Here is a 17,509-nt window from a genome sequence, read left to right on the forward strand (position 1 = left end):
GTTATGTTGAAAATCACGCATGTTGAAACAAATAATCACGCACGTTATCACGCATGCCCTACCTCCTAGTTCAAAAATCGCATTCCCTGTTCTAAGATCTGAAACCACTGTTACTGCCATCTGACTCTAATCGAATCAAAGCTTGGTCATGTTCATGCATCCTCTGTTCTACGGTCTAAATCAAAGCTTGGTCATGTTTCTTCATCCTCTGTTCTACGGTCTAAATCAAAGATTGGTCATGTTTTCTTCATCCTCTGTTCTACGTTTGATTTCAAGGGTCGATATTTTGATGAAACTTTTCAAAATCAACGATGAATTTGAACCGAATTCGATGAAATTGACCGAACAATAGCCAATTTGAAGTGAAACGAAAAGAAATTTGAACCCAATTCGATGAAATTGATAAAACCCAGGCTAAATGAAAATTTGATATAATCACGCATGTTATATGAAATAATCACGCATGTTGGTTTTTTGAGTTTATAACGTGCGTGATTTTCAAATAAACGTGCGTAATTTGGTCGCGTACGTGATGTACGTTAAGCCGTAATGTACGTTAACCTTCATCTCTCTCTCTCTCTCTCTATATATATATATATATATATATATATATTGAAACGGTGAACTTCATGAAAGGCGGTGAGCTTCATGATAAGGTTACCACACTCCCCAAATCTAGATCGGTGCCAACTTCAATATTTGGATAGCTGGAAATTGTGTAAACTAGTAATTTTTATTTAATTATGAGAATTTTGTTATCAACAAACTCACGAGACTCTGTCAATACTCTGATATCCAAGGGTTTTACGTAAATCGCAGATTACAGTTGGACACGTGCCTTTCAAGAGGTTATAATAGAAAGCACAACTTAGTACTTAGTAGAATGTCAAGGTCGTTTATTGTTGGATATTGATACTTAACAATCACGAAAAAATTGATGTACGAAGTAGGACTTACTTCCACCATATGAGCCTCCAATAGCTATGACCGGACAATCTTCTACGGACAAGTTATTCTTGACATGGAGCGTTATTTGTACGTAATCTGCTAAAGCTTGCTCCGAATTAAAGAATCCAAGAGTGTTCGCATTTTTATATGTTTCATCATATGAACCAAATGGCATGGATGTCCCATAATACCGATGCTATAAATGTACAAAATATTAATGTATAAAGCATACCCTTAGTGCCTATCTAAAATAGTTAGTTGATCATAGAAATACCTGGATATAGACCAAAAGACCTTTGAACTACGAAGCAAGCGTCATCTCAAACCCGTTAGATTCTACCCTCCCCATAATGCTAGATTATGCGCCCACATAAAGAAATATTGGAAAACTTTTAGCCGGCCTACCCCAATACTTACGGTTTATAACATAACCTTGTTGAAAAGTCGTGTAGCTTTCCAACTTAAAATTAAAGTGATCAAATGTTTTTGTGTAGTTATAAACCCCAAACTCTTGTGAGTTCTTTGTATTTTTGACATCACCCTTTGTTGGCACAAATGTAAATTTAGCACCGAACTTGGTTGTTCCGAAACGTTTTCAAGACACACAACTTAAATGGAAAACATAATGAAATTGTGCCATTGTGTTGTTGATGATTAGAGTACAAAATTTTGTTCGACTTCATTCAACTTAAATAGATAGATATATAGAGATTTAAATTTTTTTTGGATGGCTAGATCACCCGGATATAGAGATTTAATTATAATCTTCGGGGACCTTATGATATAGCCACTAAAAACACATGTCTAGTTTACTTGTAAATAATGCTTATTATAAACCCTACGAATTGATATTCGATCATATTCATAAAGTAAGTTACATAAGGGAAAATGAAAGATTCCAACCCCATGGAAAGAAAACTTTATTCACTCTTTCATCAAAACAAATCAATATTGTATTTTCTTGCAATTAAGACACTTTGCATGAAATTTAAATGGACGATCATAAGATGACGCTTTAAATAAATATTAAAATTATATGAATATAGTAATTCGTGTTACTGATTCAACGTGCTCAAATCATTATTATAAATACAGGGGTGGGATCTGGGGAAAACGTCTAAAAGTGTGAAAACAGTGAGAACAATTTTGGTGTTGACATGTAACACTAGGAAATTTATGTCGAATCATATGGCAACACGTGTCTAATTGTCACACCCCCATATTTCCACATAATCCGGTGGGCCCAGTGGGGAGTATCGTGACGTAGTTGATACCATCATAGTCAATTAAACACAGCTGTAGCACAGCGGAAGGCTTTGAAGGAAATTACTATTACAAACCAAATGTTCAAAGTTTAAAATAATAATATACAAACGGTCGAAGAACGGATCCACAGGCGGATCTTAAATAAATACAAAACAATGTTTAACTGACTTTAAGGCGTCTAAGGACTTCAAGATCCTCTATTAGACGTCAAGTAGCTCCCAACCTATTACGCGTAGTACCTGTCACTTAGTCTTTTGAAAATACGTCAGTTTACACTGGTAAATACAATTAACTGACTCATTTGAAAAATGTTTAAGAAAATTTGGTTTAGGTTCACAAGGCACGAAAATCTTTTATAACTTGGGATAATTACATTTATAATCTTGTATACAAATTTACATGTTTGTCATACATTTGGGGCCCAATACAGAGACCGAGACATGATTAACCGACACACCACTTATAAATCCATAGAGGAGTTATCCCCAACCTTGTGGGTATTTGATATTTTAGTATTTGCATCTTTCAGGTGTATGCCTACACCCCGTGCATAGGTCGTGGCCATTAGCAATTTAATGAGCCAAGGATATCCAGGACACGGTCGCATTAACCCACAATGTTTATGTTATCAAACAATACAGATTAAAACATGTTACGCAGATTTATTAATCACAATCTGACCAAATGATCCCATACCCGACCAAGCGGTAATAATTTACCATATCCCAAGCCCGTATAAGGGAAAATAAGTTAAAAGTATTTACCTGAGCTAATACTCGATTCACAGCAAGGTTTAAATAACCCAGTCGTATAATTCGCTAGTTAAGTGTAGGTAGCTATTACTGGGGCTTCCTAGTCTGGAATGAAGGTAATATTAACCTAATAGAATACTAACGGCCTTATTTAAGTCGTAGACTTAGACCGGTTAGTTTTAAGAACGATTTACGGTACGAAACGCTAGATTTAGTGATGACCGGAATGGAATGTTATTTAGACCCAACACGTATGAATACTTGTATAATATGGGTAAACTAAATACATTCTGGATTTTGAAGTTTAAATGATAAGGTTAAACCCGTTTCGGTAGGATATCACATGTATGCCCATAAAGGTTTTAAAACCGAATTAAGCCTCATAAGGGCATTTTGGTCATTTTATGATTTATAAAAGGGATTTGCATGCAAACTGAAGTTTTGGTCATAAACATTCTGTAAAAATATTTAATTTATGATATTATATCAATAGGATATCAAACATGTGTGTGGTTTATGCCTTATGGCCAAACTATGCACCGTAGGGGCATTTTGGTCATTTCACACATAGTTTTAAGGACTTATTTGGGATTCTGAGTTCCTGAATTATACCTACTGTAAAAACATTTAAAATGGTTTATAAAATTAGTAGGTAACAAGTCTTGGGTGCTAAGTATGGTTTAGAACCATGCTAAGTCGTTAAATGACGATAATTCGTATGTTTAAGACATTCTGAGGTTATGACCAGCTTTGAATAGTCAAAATAATTTATTTATCATAACATATCTAACATATCAGTAGCAAAAAGGTTTTGCATGTATATTATGTTTAAAACTCAGGGGCATTATCGTCATTTAATAACCTTTATACAAGTACATGTGCATAAACTCAACAAGTAATCAGACTTGACATCCCAATTAATCCTAAATATAATATCATAACAGTAGGTAATGAGTTTCTATGTTAAATTATGTTTAAAACTCATTTTATGTGAAAAAAAGGGTATTTTAGTCCTTTTAAAAGCTTAAATTTCGATTAATTAAGCAAACTCAGTTTATGACCAGTTTATAAATCTTAAAATATGCTAAACATGTTAACATATCAGAATGTAATTCATTTGCATGCTTGATTATGTTTAAAATCTCATTTTTGAACAAAAGGGCATAATAGTGTTAGTCAACAGTAAGCATAATAACGGAACTAAGTAAACGAACTCAGATTACTATGTGACCATGTAATATAACCTAAGAGAGTTATACTACAACATAATATGGTCACAAAGGAACCTTAAATCAGTAACATACTAGTCTATTCGGTTCATAATCGAAAGTCAAAGCAGAAGTCAAACTTCACGACGTTCGGTTACGAACCGACCCTAAAACTAGAATTGATGAGCCGAACATGTTTACACATGTTCTAATAATTATTACTAAGTTGTTTAAGTTTTAAAACATATTTTAAAACATGTTTAAACTCAGTTTATGAATATTTTAAAAACTGGCCCGTTGACTTTTAAAATATTAACATGTTGACTCCTCAAATGACCAAGCAACCGTGATTCTTAGGAGGTGCCCTTTTGAGGGATTAACACCTACCTAATTACGATCACGTAGCCATGTTTATTGTGAATAATGGCTGGATCATTAAGGTCTAAACCGAAAGTCAAAGCATTTATAAAAAATGCTCGACTTTCGGCTTTAAAAGCCTACTAAACGAAAAAGCAACTGAAAGGAACACTTACGAAGTGATCCTTAGATGAAAATAACTTGGTTTGGAGTTTCCCAAAAGCAAGGATGCTCCAAATGTGTGAGATAGAAGAAGAAAATGAAAGGTGCAAGTTTGGAACAAAGAAATCAAGCCCCTTTATATAGTTTTTGAGGACTCATGAGATCTTTCCAGGTGTTTTGAGGGTCAAGGGGATGATTACAAATGTCCTAAAACAACTTACAAGCCCCTGGAACCAGTTTGATGGTTTAAACTTTCTTGGAGTGGCTTCCAAGCCAAAATTCGACCTGCAGACACCCCTTACGAACCGTAAGGGGGTGTGTCTGTAGTCCGTAAACACCAGATCAACAAAACAAAGTTTTAAAAGTTTACATGTTTGGCCCCTTGACTTGTATAACCTCTTGCATTGTCTTGTAACTTGTAGAAAGCCATGTTTATCCAATGTTAGGTATACATGGGAGTATGAACAAATATCATGAGGCTCCTGGTTCGTCAAAAGATCACCCGGTGGAACTACTTTCTATATTTGACGCTTTTAACCCTTCATCTTGCAAACTTGCGCATATTATCGCATAACGGCATCAAAGCAATTCATAATCAATATCAAGAATTCCCAAGAGTATGATTGAACATTGCGAAGTCCCGGGTTCGGTAAAAGGTCACTCAGAGGTAAGAATTAACATATTGACACTTTTAACCCTTTTGTTACACAAATTTTCAATTGTTTTCACAAACGGCTTCTCATGCCCAATAATTGACTCGTTTGAGAGTACAGACATTATATAAGGTCACTCAGAGGCATAGCTTAAGCATGTTGACACTTTTAGTCCCTCCGCATACATCTTTTCACTATTTGTCAATTTTAGTCCTTCATAGTCAACTTTTTACACAAAAGGGTTTAGGACACGTGTCTTCACATCAATGGACTTGATTTTACGAGGTGTTACACTAATCAACTCTCAAATATGCCAAATTATTTGGACGAGAGGAACTAAATATGTAAAATTATGGAAGATTGGATATGAAGGGATCAATTGTCACAAATTGCTTGGCCTTTGAGTGATCCTTACGGACCGTAAGGCACTTATTAATATTGTTCCTGATAGTTCCTTACGGACCGCAAGGCCTATGCCTTACGGGCCGTAAGAAATTTGAAACCATGGGTGCTTGAAGGTCCGTACGGACCGTAAGCCATTACCCCTTACGGTCCGTAAGGGGTGCGCTGGCAGAATGTGCAGACTGCCATGGCAGCCTGCTGCTTGTGACACCTATGTCATGAATTGGAGCCATTCTTCTACCTCTTACACGTAATTAGACACCAATCTACACTAGAAAGGCCCTGCTAACACTTGGCATGATCCTACACTTCTTGTGCAACTATAAATAGCACCATAGTTATACCATTCCAACTTGCATCTACAATTCTTTCTCTCTAATTCACTCTTGGAGTTGCTTCTGATTATATAGGGGCCTCCTTCCTGAAGCATAGTCTTCATTGAACACTTATAAGTGTTCTAATTCAGTTCTTTTTCATTCTAGGCTAAGTTATTAGCCGAAAGTCAAGCAAATTGACTTTTACTTTGACTTTCAGTTATGACCATTACTGTCAAGCTAATGTTCGAATCAAACATGGCTACGTGATCTTAATAAGGTTTTTGATAATCCCCTATGAGGGCACCTCCTGAAGATCACGTTAAGTTGGTTAAATGACGGGCCAAAGTTCTATTAAAATGAAAGTCAAAACACAGATTTTTGGAAATTATGTTAAATGAACTTCTAAGCATCTAAGCACTAATTTTTGACATTATATCAGTTGGTATAACATATTAGGACATGTTAGATCATGTCAAACCCGTCATTTCCCGCTTATAGCTCGGTTCGCAACCGAAAGTCAAAAGAGTTTGACTTCTGCTTTGACTTTCGATTCTTACCTGTTAAAGCTAAGTTAGCTATTAATTTGAAGTTGTATTATGATCATATTAATGTATGGAATAACCCTCTGAGGTTATATCATTTAATCATATCGTTTGTCGGGTTTTATGCAAGTTCATATATTATGCCTTAAAAATATCAACCATTTTGCGTATAAATTGAATTTGAAACATAATGAACATGAAAATTAAGTTATAAATTGATGTGGTAACATATTAAACATGTTTTGGTATAATGGACTTGACATTGACCCATCCGATCACCTGATGCCGCCTATGCGCATACGATTGACTTATATAGCCTAGTTTATATAAGTTAGCCGAATCGGGTCAAAATAATTCCAAATCAGTTCTAATCAGAATGTAATATTGTTTGTGCCGTATTACATAAGTCATAGTACGCATGAGGGTACAAACCACATTTTATCTGGTCTCCGCTTAATCTAGCGAACCGTACCGATTTTATATATAATTAACCGGTCAAAGTCACATGACTTGAATAAGACCCGTTAATATTCTAATGGATCATAATTTCATTCATTCCAAACTAAGGGCATCCAGTAATTGCAACCTTGTTAGTTATTTTTCTTAAACAGTTGTGCTTTTAAATATATTTGGATTGTAAAGATTTAAGCTCAGGTAAATACTCTTAACCTATTTTCCCTATACGGGCTTAGGATATGATAAATTATTACTGCTTGGTCGGGTGTGGGATCAATGACCATTGTGTCCAAAAATCCAAATAACCCGGTTTAATCCGTTATGCTTGATAACTTAAACATTGGGGGTTAATGTGACCATGTTCTGGATATCCACGGCTCACTTAATTGCAAGTGGCCACGACCTAAGAACGGGGTGTAGGCATACACCTAACAGATGCTAATGCTATAATAAAATATTTTCTTATCCAATATGGAGATTAAAGTGGTGTGTCGGTTAATCATGTATCAGAGTTTAGTTCTGTGCCCCATATGTATTGACAAGCATGTAATATTGGTAACAAGAGATATAGTTTGTCCCAAGTTATTTATGAAAATTGATGTACTGTTGGTGCATTTCATCTGTTGACTTCATCGTGGATCGAGTCATAGTCTTAGAGTGTTAGATCAGGGCACGTGTTACGAGAAAATAGGATGTTGTATAGGTTGTTTTAAGTAGGTTCGCTTATAGGGACTTAGCAGGTTCGCTTTTATGTCAATTGTGTGGTCCGCTTATATGTCACAATGGAGGTCCGCTTTTATGGACGTGTACATTGGAGCGGACCTACATGCACTATAAATAGTCCTATGAGCGATTCATTTGTAACGATTGCTGGAAACTCGTACCGAGGTGCTGCCGGATCGAGACTTGACTGTAAACTGTTATATATCAATACAAAAGGTGTTTAAAGTGATTTGCACGCTATTCCTACTTTGATTACTTGTTTTCCGCACCTGTAATTGACGAAAACTCCTCTGAACGACTCGTTCGGGTCGACACACGATCCTACAATTGGTATCAGAGCTTCAGGAGGAGGAGTTCTGCAGGAAATAGCTGAATTTCATCTAGTTTTCTTTCATCTACACTTTCATTCTTCATTACAGACACTTTCGACGGTCAGAATCGACTCAAAATTTCAAGGATTGTGCACAACAGTACAGAGGCAAACCCTTGAAAATTTGGTGGCAAAATTCGAATTAAAATTGGGTCAAATGGATGTCCGAATGAGATCCGCTTTTCTGGTCAGGTTATAGATCCGCTCCTGTGCACAATACAGGTCCGCTCGTAGTTACAATATTCGACAGGTTCGCTCCACATTTCAAAGAGATCCGCTCAAAAGTTCAAATTTGGTTTGCTTTTGTATACATTTGAAGGTCTGGTCCGCTCGTGTGACCACAAAGATCCGCTTTTAGATACATTGTCATACAGATTCGCTCCAAAGGTTTCAGCTGGTCCGCTCTTGTGTCTACTTGGCAGTCTGGTTCGCTTTTACATACACAATTTGGTCCGCTTGTTTGTCATCTCTTAGATCCGCTCCAGTGAACTTATTTGGTTCGCTTTTCTATCACATACGAGATCCGCTCTTGTGATCATTGCAAACAAACCGGTTCGCTTTTAAGGCTGCTATAAAAATTTTTGAAAATTTTGAAAATGGACGAGGAATTCGTCAACGCGTTCGCTACCCCAGTAAACCCAATCACTTTCGCACAAAATACGATGCTCGAAAACGAAACGGGCACAATGCAAAAACCACCGAGGCTAATGAACATAGAAGAATTTAAGGGTTGGGAAGGTCGGTTTGAGAATTGGGTGCAAGCTAACTATCTTGATGCTTGGGAATGCGTCGAGACAAAGTATGTTCGACCTTTGGATGATGATGAAGAACCCATTCCGATAAAAAGTCTAACTGCTGATGCAAGAAAGAAGTACAAAGATGAGAAAATGATGCTAAGTCTACTTCAACAAGCAGTGAAAGAGGATATCATGGTTCTTTTGCAACACAATGGAACATCATATTCAATTTGGAGAGCTTTACGGTCAAAGTTTCAGGGTAGTGAAGAGATGGTTAAAAGCAAGAAGTCGCTTCTAAAGAAAGATTTTGATCTTTTCCGTGGTTTAAAGAATGAGAGTACACGAGAGATTATTGAACGTTATTGTAATCTGCTTGCCAACATGAAAATGTTGAGTATTGAGAAGAGCACTGATGAGTTGATAGAGAAACTTGCTGATGCGTTGCCCTATGAGACTTGGGGCACATACCTTATGATGCTTAGAAACAAGAAGGGTTTTAGCAATTTGACGCTCAGTAAGTTCATTGAAAAAATTGAAGCTCAGGAGATGGAACAACGGAAAGTTATCAGAATGAAAGATTTCGATGGTGAACAGGACATCGGGCTGTATTATAAGGCAGGGGTAAATGAGAAGAAATCTTCAAATCTATATCCTAAGGTTGAAACTGCCTACAGTGCCAAGAATTCGTCTGGGAGTCAATCATCTGGGTCCAACAGCAAAACCAGCTTTACGTCATTTTCATCATATGATCCAAACATTTCTGCAACTAAAAATGGGAGAAAATTACAGTGCAATATAGTGTTAAATCTTGAAAATGATCAAGATTATTCTGAGGAAGTTGCCAAAAACCAAATGTCTTTATTAGGAATGGTTTTGGAATCTTACACTTGTTTTGTTGCAGGTCGCATCGGCAATCCAATGTTAACCAAGGAAGATTACGACCAGATGGATGCAGAAGAGATGGAGCTAATGGACATAAAGTGGTGTCTGGCTAGTGTTTTACGGAGAGCTGAGAAATTCAAACAAATCACGGGGAGAGATGATCTTCGTAATGCGAATGTTTCTACTTTAGGTTTTGACAAATCTAAAGTCACTTGTTTTCGGTGCAGGGAAAAAGGACACTTCAAGAGAGAGTGCACAAACCGAGAAGCAAGTGGAGCTCAAAATCCGTTCAACAACAACAATGATTACTATCGCAAAGCCATCTATCACCAAGTTGGTCAATCATCTCAACAACAAAAACATCAAGCTCAGACTGCGCATGGAAGAGATGTGATTTAAGATACCGGAAAGAGAGCATGTGTGGTTAATCCAAATCAAAAGCAGTCGTTTAACTGGGATAAATACATTCCAGATAATGGAAAAGCTTGTTTGATTGATCAAGAAGATGAAAGACTACCAGAGGGTTTTAGCTGGGAGAATTTCACTTGGGATGATTATATTCCTGATCAAACTACAGCTTACACTACTTTTACAGCAAATATTGTAGATGACAGTGATGATGATACGAAATATTGGGCAAGAAAATACAAAGAAGATATGAAGTTGCTTGCTGAAAGTGATAGTGAAGATGAAAAAGCCAAGAAGAAAAAGAAAAAGATCAAGACACCGGTGAGCAGTGATGATGAAGAGGTGCCGGTGGTGAGAAGGCAAAAGGTGAAAGAAGTGCCTAAATTCAAGGTAGCAGAAGAAGTTGATGCAAAAGAGGTTCAGGTAAAGTGTGAGAATTGTGAGATTGTAAAGAAACAGAACAGCACTTTGATTTACAACTTAAACAGTCTGAAGGAGTCTTATGATGTGCTGAATAAGACGATGAATCAGTACAATCAAACGAGTGAAGAACAAGCTGTAGCAATGAAGACTCTTCAGGGAGCATTTATGACGAAGCAGAAAGTTGTAAACAACTACATTGAGAAGTGTGCTGCTTTAGAACAGAAACTTGAGCTGCAGAGAATTGAAACGGAGAGAGTTAATCGTTTATTAAAAAGTTACTCATGTACTTCCTATGTTATTGACAGGATTTATCCGACGGTTGAGAGCATGAAGGTATGGGAAGACGATGAGGTAACTGAAGAGAAAGCAGCTGAAGTTAGTGTTGAGGAAAAGATTGCTGACAAGAAGAAGAATGACAAGAAAAAGGATACTAAAAAGATGACATCTGGTAAGAAGCAAGGTGTCAGTTATAACAAGTGTCCACCCCCGTTGGAAAATGGATATTTGCCTAGATATCCAAACGATGAAAGAGTCAAAAAGGCCACAAATTTACAGTGGGAGTCAGAGTCGTCAGTAAATCTTCCAGAAAATATTGATGTTGTATTTACATCATCTGACACTGATCAACAGTCTCAATTGATGAAGAAAGTCGTGGATCATGTGTTAGAGAGTGATGATGTTGAAGAGTCAAAGTCTGGGTCAAGCACACAGTGTTAAACAGAAAAACAGGGCAAATTAGTTTATGATAGAAAGTTTTTGTTGTCAAAATCTAATTTGGATGATGGATTGTTTAAAGTTGCTTACACTTTGAATGATTCTGACAAATTATATTCTGATGAAGAATTTCCAATAAGAGGTGTCAAAACTGAATTGATAAACAAGGTTTTCATACTCACAGAAATTAATATTTCTGAAATAAAAGGCTTATGTCTTAATGAAAAACCAAGATATTACACCTCAAGAGTTCAACAGAGATTAAACAAGAAAAGGAATTACAGTTCTGGTTCAGGTTTCCAAAAGAAATCAAACCATAACGGTAATTTCAAAAAGAAAGGTTTAGGTTTTACTCCTACAGAAAAACAGAAAAATGAAAAATATGTTCGTGATTTTAAATCCAAAATGTCATTTGTTTCAGGTACATCAACTGATGAAGAAGAAAAGACAAATTTCTGGAGAGAATCAAACAGTGAGTTTCTGACGAAGAAGCAAGTTAAGTTGAAGAAGATAGCTGAGTAGAAGAGAGACTCGAGAACCTGTTTCAAGTGCAACAATGTTGGACATATTGCCAAAGATTGTTCTAAGGCGATACAATCAAAACAGGGAGTTTCTTGTAAACTAAAAGAGAAAGTGGTTGAGTTCGAACCACCAATTGATAGAACAAAATTGTTTAAAGATTCTACATTTGAAATTGGTGAAAGTTCGAACAAGTTTTACAAGAAGAGAGCCAAATCTGACAACCAGAAATGGGTTGTTAAGAAGGTTGGTGAAAGCTCTAGCGATGATTCTGATGGATCAAAATCAGAGGAGCTATCTTCGGGCGATGAAACTGATTCCACAAAGTCAGTTGAGCCACAAATTGTTTCAAAATGTGAAGCTGATGTAAAAGTTGAAAAATCAGTTCCGATTGTTAATGATGAGGAGTTTCCATTACTTCGGGCTGAGAATTATAAAAAGAAAATTGGTAAAGTTGAAATTTCTAATCAATTTTATCATGATGAACAGGAATTTGATGCTGAGAAGGTCTTTAACCCCAAGGTAAAACACATCTTTGGTAAGATGATTGACAGAAAAGTCAAAGGGGTTAAGGAATTTTATGAGAAGAAAACAACGAAAGAAAAGGTTGAACCATCCCTGGTTTGTGACTGGGATGGTACATATTATGAACAATAAGTCTCAGGACTTGCCGGAGCTCCCAGGTTGGTAAGCGTGGAGCATGAATCGGCATCTTTCTTGAATTTAATTCGGTAACGTCAATCATACAATCAGTAAAGAGGTTTGTTTATGTTTGTTGGTTATAATTACTTGTGGTTAGATGATTTGATTGCATATGGTAAATCAAGGACATTAAGTTGTACTTGTATTTTCCTACTTTTGGTTGGAAGATAAGATGATGAACCACATCCCTAAACATTTGTTTGATAAATCTACAAGTGGCAAAATCAATCAAACTTATTTTCCGGAAAAACCATTTTGATTAAAACAAACTTAAGTGTTTTGAAATCTAAATGGGAAAATAGTTTGTTGATAGGGGGAGTTCTGATTGTTTATGCCTAGTGAATGGCGATTTGAGGTGATTTGATATCAGTTGTCATGTTTCTGTACAGTTTGTTTTCATATTTTCGTTAATGTGTTTGCATTTTAGGGGGAGTAAGAAAATTTCAGAAAATCCAAAAACATTAGAAAATTTCGAAAAATCAAAACCATGATAAAATCAAAAATGAGTTTTTGTTGCATAAAAGAGGAAATGATAGTACATCAGTGGACTATCACAACATGCTAAAGAATTGGAAAGTCAAAATGTGATAAACGATCTTACTACGGATGTGTCAGTAGATTTTCGCACATTTAGTAAATTGAAACGAGATATAAATCTAAATCAAACTTGCTTGATTCGTGGGTAACTATTCTTGGATATATGGGTAACCCCCGAAATCTTGTTTGAAAGGTCCCGTATTCTGAGATACTAGGTCTTTATACTCAGTGATATCTGGGGTATTATCCGGGGACTTCTGCTGTATGGAAGTACTGACCTAGTCCCCGGATAATGCTTTCTGCAAAATGCTTGAAACATAGCATCGCCCTCAGCAAGCTGATGAAACAACAAAATTGATAGTCGCTGCTGTTGTAATCAAAAGATCCTCTAAAGCGGACCCACCTAAAGTCGAAGCCGTCATCTCTCTGCGTATACGGAAGTATCGACCTGAGCTCTCACGACCCTCGCACATAACCCCTTTACAGATATCATCTGTGGTATACTCACCTGTAAGACTGAATATTTGGGATCTGGATACAGGAGTATATTCGAGTGGAGTGATACACAATTAAGTTTAAGTTTCTAAAACATTAATATCATATCTCGAATCAATTGAAGTCTGTGTGAAAATTTAAAGTGGACAAACATACTGACAATCTAGGTAAATTGTTTAGAACTGAGAATGTTTAAAGCTTAACTGTAACACCCCCAAAATTCCACCTGCGGAAACCCCGCGAGGCGTGTTACGCATCAGAGTTCGAGCCACCAATCACATTGAACCAATAGTAAATATTTAAATAAGTCATGACATTAATTACTAAAATAAGTTGTCAACATGTTATCAATTCTCAAAAGTTGTGTAGCGGAAGCATGTAATCGTTTCATAATAATAACCAAAATCAATGCATTGTTCATAAGTGAATCCAAGAGTCTCGATCCATGACCACTTCAGCACTCCCAGATAGCAAGTCCATGTTCCAAACGTTAATGACCTACAAGCATGCAAACAAGTGTGTCAGACTACGCTGGTGAGTTCAAAGTGTTGCTTACGTTGTCACACCCCCAAAATCCACCTGCGGAGTATCACCGCTTGGGAGCGTGACTGACCAGGATCAAGCCACCAATCATATTGAACAAGCATTTAATATTAAGTAAGATAAAAGAAAACTACCCATTCAATACAAAAGGTGTTCAAAAACATATCATCGTTTTAAAGTGTAGCGGAAGCATAGTAAAGAGACCAACAGTAGTAAATAGTTTAGGCGTTGTAACAGTTCAACATAAGAAACACGATCCTCGTCCACAACGACCCGCTTCTCCAATGCAAGCTCCCAGTACCTAACGATCTGCAAGGCATGTAACAGAATGATCAACAAACTAGTTGAGCGAGTTCACAGTAAGTAAATGTGTAACAGTAAGTAACAGGTGGCTCTACAGGGCCGATAGTAAGTTATGCTGGTGGGGGCTTCCCATGTTAAGTGACCACTAGACTGTTCGTATTATTATCCCTGTTCTTCGTCCGAGAACAGAAGTGTGTATAAAGTGTGCGTAGGTTTTACGCACGTATCCTTCGTAACCTGAGGATAGAAGTAAGTAATGCGTACACGTAGGTTTTACGTGCGTATCCTTCGTAACCGAGGATAGAATGGCATGTGAACCCGTAGGTGTTATCCCAACCTACGTAACCGTCCTGACATCCGAGGACATGATAGGTGACAGTCTAGTAAAGCATATGTACGTTCCTTTCAATAATAACCTTTAACCCATTCCCACAACCCGGGAATCCCATGCCTTAGTAGGAGTGTGAACTCACCTTGGTTTGCTCGGTATGCTAAATAAGGGCTCACAGTTAATTAATCACGTCCTATTGTATACACGTATAGCAAATCAGTTCATGTTCGAAATGTTACGCATGCAATTAATGGTTCACATAGCAGTCAGTTTGCATATCGGCACAGCACGTAGTATTGCACGAATACGTTCATCACTAAGCATGGTATGTCAATTAAATCAACATATGTTCCACTGTTCAAACATTATTCAAAACCCTAGTATCCTTCGACTCATACTATCATCTCTCGAAAACAAGTGTCACAATGATCCTTCGGACCGAATGTCATGTTTCGGACCATGACATCTTTCGGTCCAAACTATCCTTCGGTCCAACTATCTGTCGGTCAACCAGTATCCTTCGGTCAACTATGGTTCGATCAGATTATGGTTCGGTCAAACTACCATGGTTCGAGCCATTGATATCTTTCGGTCATGGCAGTTACGTTTTATCCATTAACACAATTTCACTAATCAGTTATTGTCAACAGGATCAAACAAGCATAATCACAAGGTTTCACTCAAGAACCCTAATTTAATTACATGAACACTAATCCGGCTATCAGCAACCTAAGCCATTCGCAACCCAGTTAACCAAGTTAGCAATTCGGTTACAACAATCCGCTTTATCATGCAAGCAAGCCAAACACAACATTACATAACCGGTTATCGTACAAACAATCCGAACGTAGGACTTGGTGACCGATTAACATGCTATGAACCCTACTATCATAAAATCATCTAACAATCATAATCAATCGTCCTAATTATCATAACGTAAATCGAATCATGGAATCGCACATATTCAACATGTCATAAGCAATAATTCCGATTAACTACTCACAGAATTATTCAAAGCATACGATCTTATAATCCAAAACATGCAACAATATCATCATTAAATCAACAGGTCACAATTAGCAATTAACACTAACCGATCGGGTAGCAAACAAGGAATTGATCAGCAGAATTTCCGTAAGTTTGTGGTTGCCGTCACAAGTGAAAATGTTCTAGGGTTTGCCGATCAAAAAAATGTTATCACGTAAAGTCTCTAATCAATTTATATTAAATCGGCAGTGGGCCAAGGCCCAAATTGAAAGACTGGGCCGAAACATATCGAAAGATATGTTTCGTGATCCTTCGGGCCGAACAAGGTCGAAGAATATGTTTCGCAGAATTATTCAACATGTCATAAGCAATAATTCCGATTAACTACTCACAGAATTATTCAAAGCATACGATCTTATAATCCAAAACATGCAACAATATCATCATTAAATCAACAGGTCACAATTAGCAATTAACACTAACCGATCGGGTAGCAAACAAGGAATTGATCAGCAGAATTTCCGTAAGTTTGTGGTTGCCGTCACAAGTGAAAATGTTCTAGGGTTTGCCGATCAAAAAAATGTTATCACGTAAAGTCTCTAATCAATTTATATTAAATCGGCAGTGGGCCAAGGCCCAAATTGAAAGACTGGGCCGAAACATATCGAAAGATATGTTTCGTGATCCTTCGGGCCGAACAAGGTCGAAGAATATGTTTCGTGCTCGAATAATGTCGAAGGATATGTTTCGGGGTCGAAGGTTATCCTTCGTGGTCCTTCGAATCCTTCGAACTACATGTTATCCTTCGAGGCCTAGGTTAAAGTTAATATTATAATAATAACAATTCTAATATTATTTTCTATCACCACAAATAGTAACATATAGGCAAAACGACAATATACTCTATTAACACACAACTCGTATAATTCAAGTCCACAATCCAACAACTAAACAGTCAAAGTCAAAGTCAACGCGCAATAAATGCGAAAGTGAAAGTCAAACACTCGGGTTGTCACATTATCCCCAACTTAAAAGAAATTTCGTCCCGAAATTTAGTACGCACTTACTGAGGAAGCTAGGTATCGTTCACTGGTTTTCCTGGGGTGTCACATCATCCCCCCGTTGGTTTGGAATTTCGTCCCGAAATTCAGTAGTAGTAGCTTCAGCCTCAGAAGTGGATGCATTGGTTTCGAATAACTGGGGATACTTTTCTTGCATCTGATCTTCGCGTTCCCAGGTATACTCTGGACCACGCTGGGAGTTCCAACGAACTCGAACAAGAGGGATTCTCTTGTGTTTGAGGACCTTAACATCCCGGTCCGTGATTTCAACTGGTTCCTCGACGAACTGCAACCGCTCGTCGATAGTGAGTTCCTTAAAAGGAACTATAAGGGTTTCATCTGATAGACATTTCTTCAGATTCGACACATGAAATACATTGTGAACTGCACCGAGTTCAGGAGGTAGGTTTAATCTGTAGGCTACCTTGCCAATCTTCTCAATGATCTCGAACGGTCCGACGTACCGCGGATTGAGTTTGCCCCGTTTACCAAAACGTACCACACCCTTCCAGGGTGAAACTTTCAATAAAACCCGGTCCCCGACCTCAAATTCCAACGGTCTCTTACGCTTATCCGCGTAGGCTTTCTGACGGTCGCGCGCTGCCGCCATGCGTTGTCGTATCTGTGCTATCTTTTCTGTGGCGTCCACAACAATATCTGGACCCGTAATCTGACTATCCCCCACCTCTGCCCAACAGAGAGGTGACCGGC

This window comes from Helianthus annuus, chromosome 1 (assembly GCF_002127325.2).
Source record: "Helianthus annuus cultivar XRQ/B chromosome 1, HanXRQr2.0-SUNRISE, whole genome shotgun sequence".
In the NCBI taxonomy this organism is placed as follows: Eukaryota; Viridiplantae; Streptophyta; class Magnoliopsida; order Asterales; family Asteraceae; genus Helianthus; species Helianthus annuus.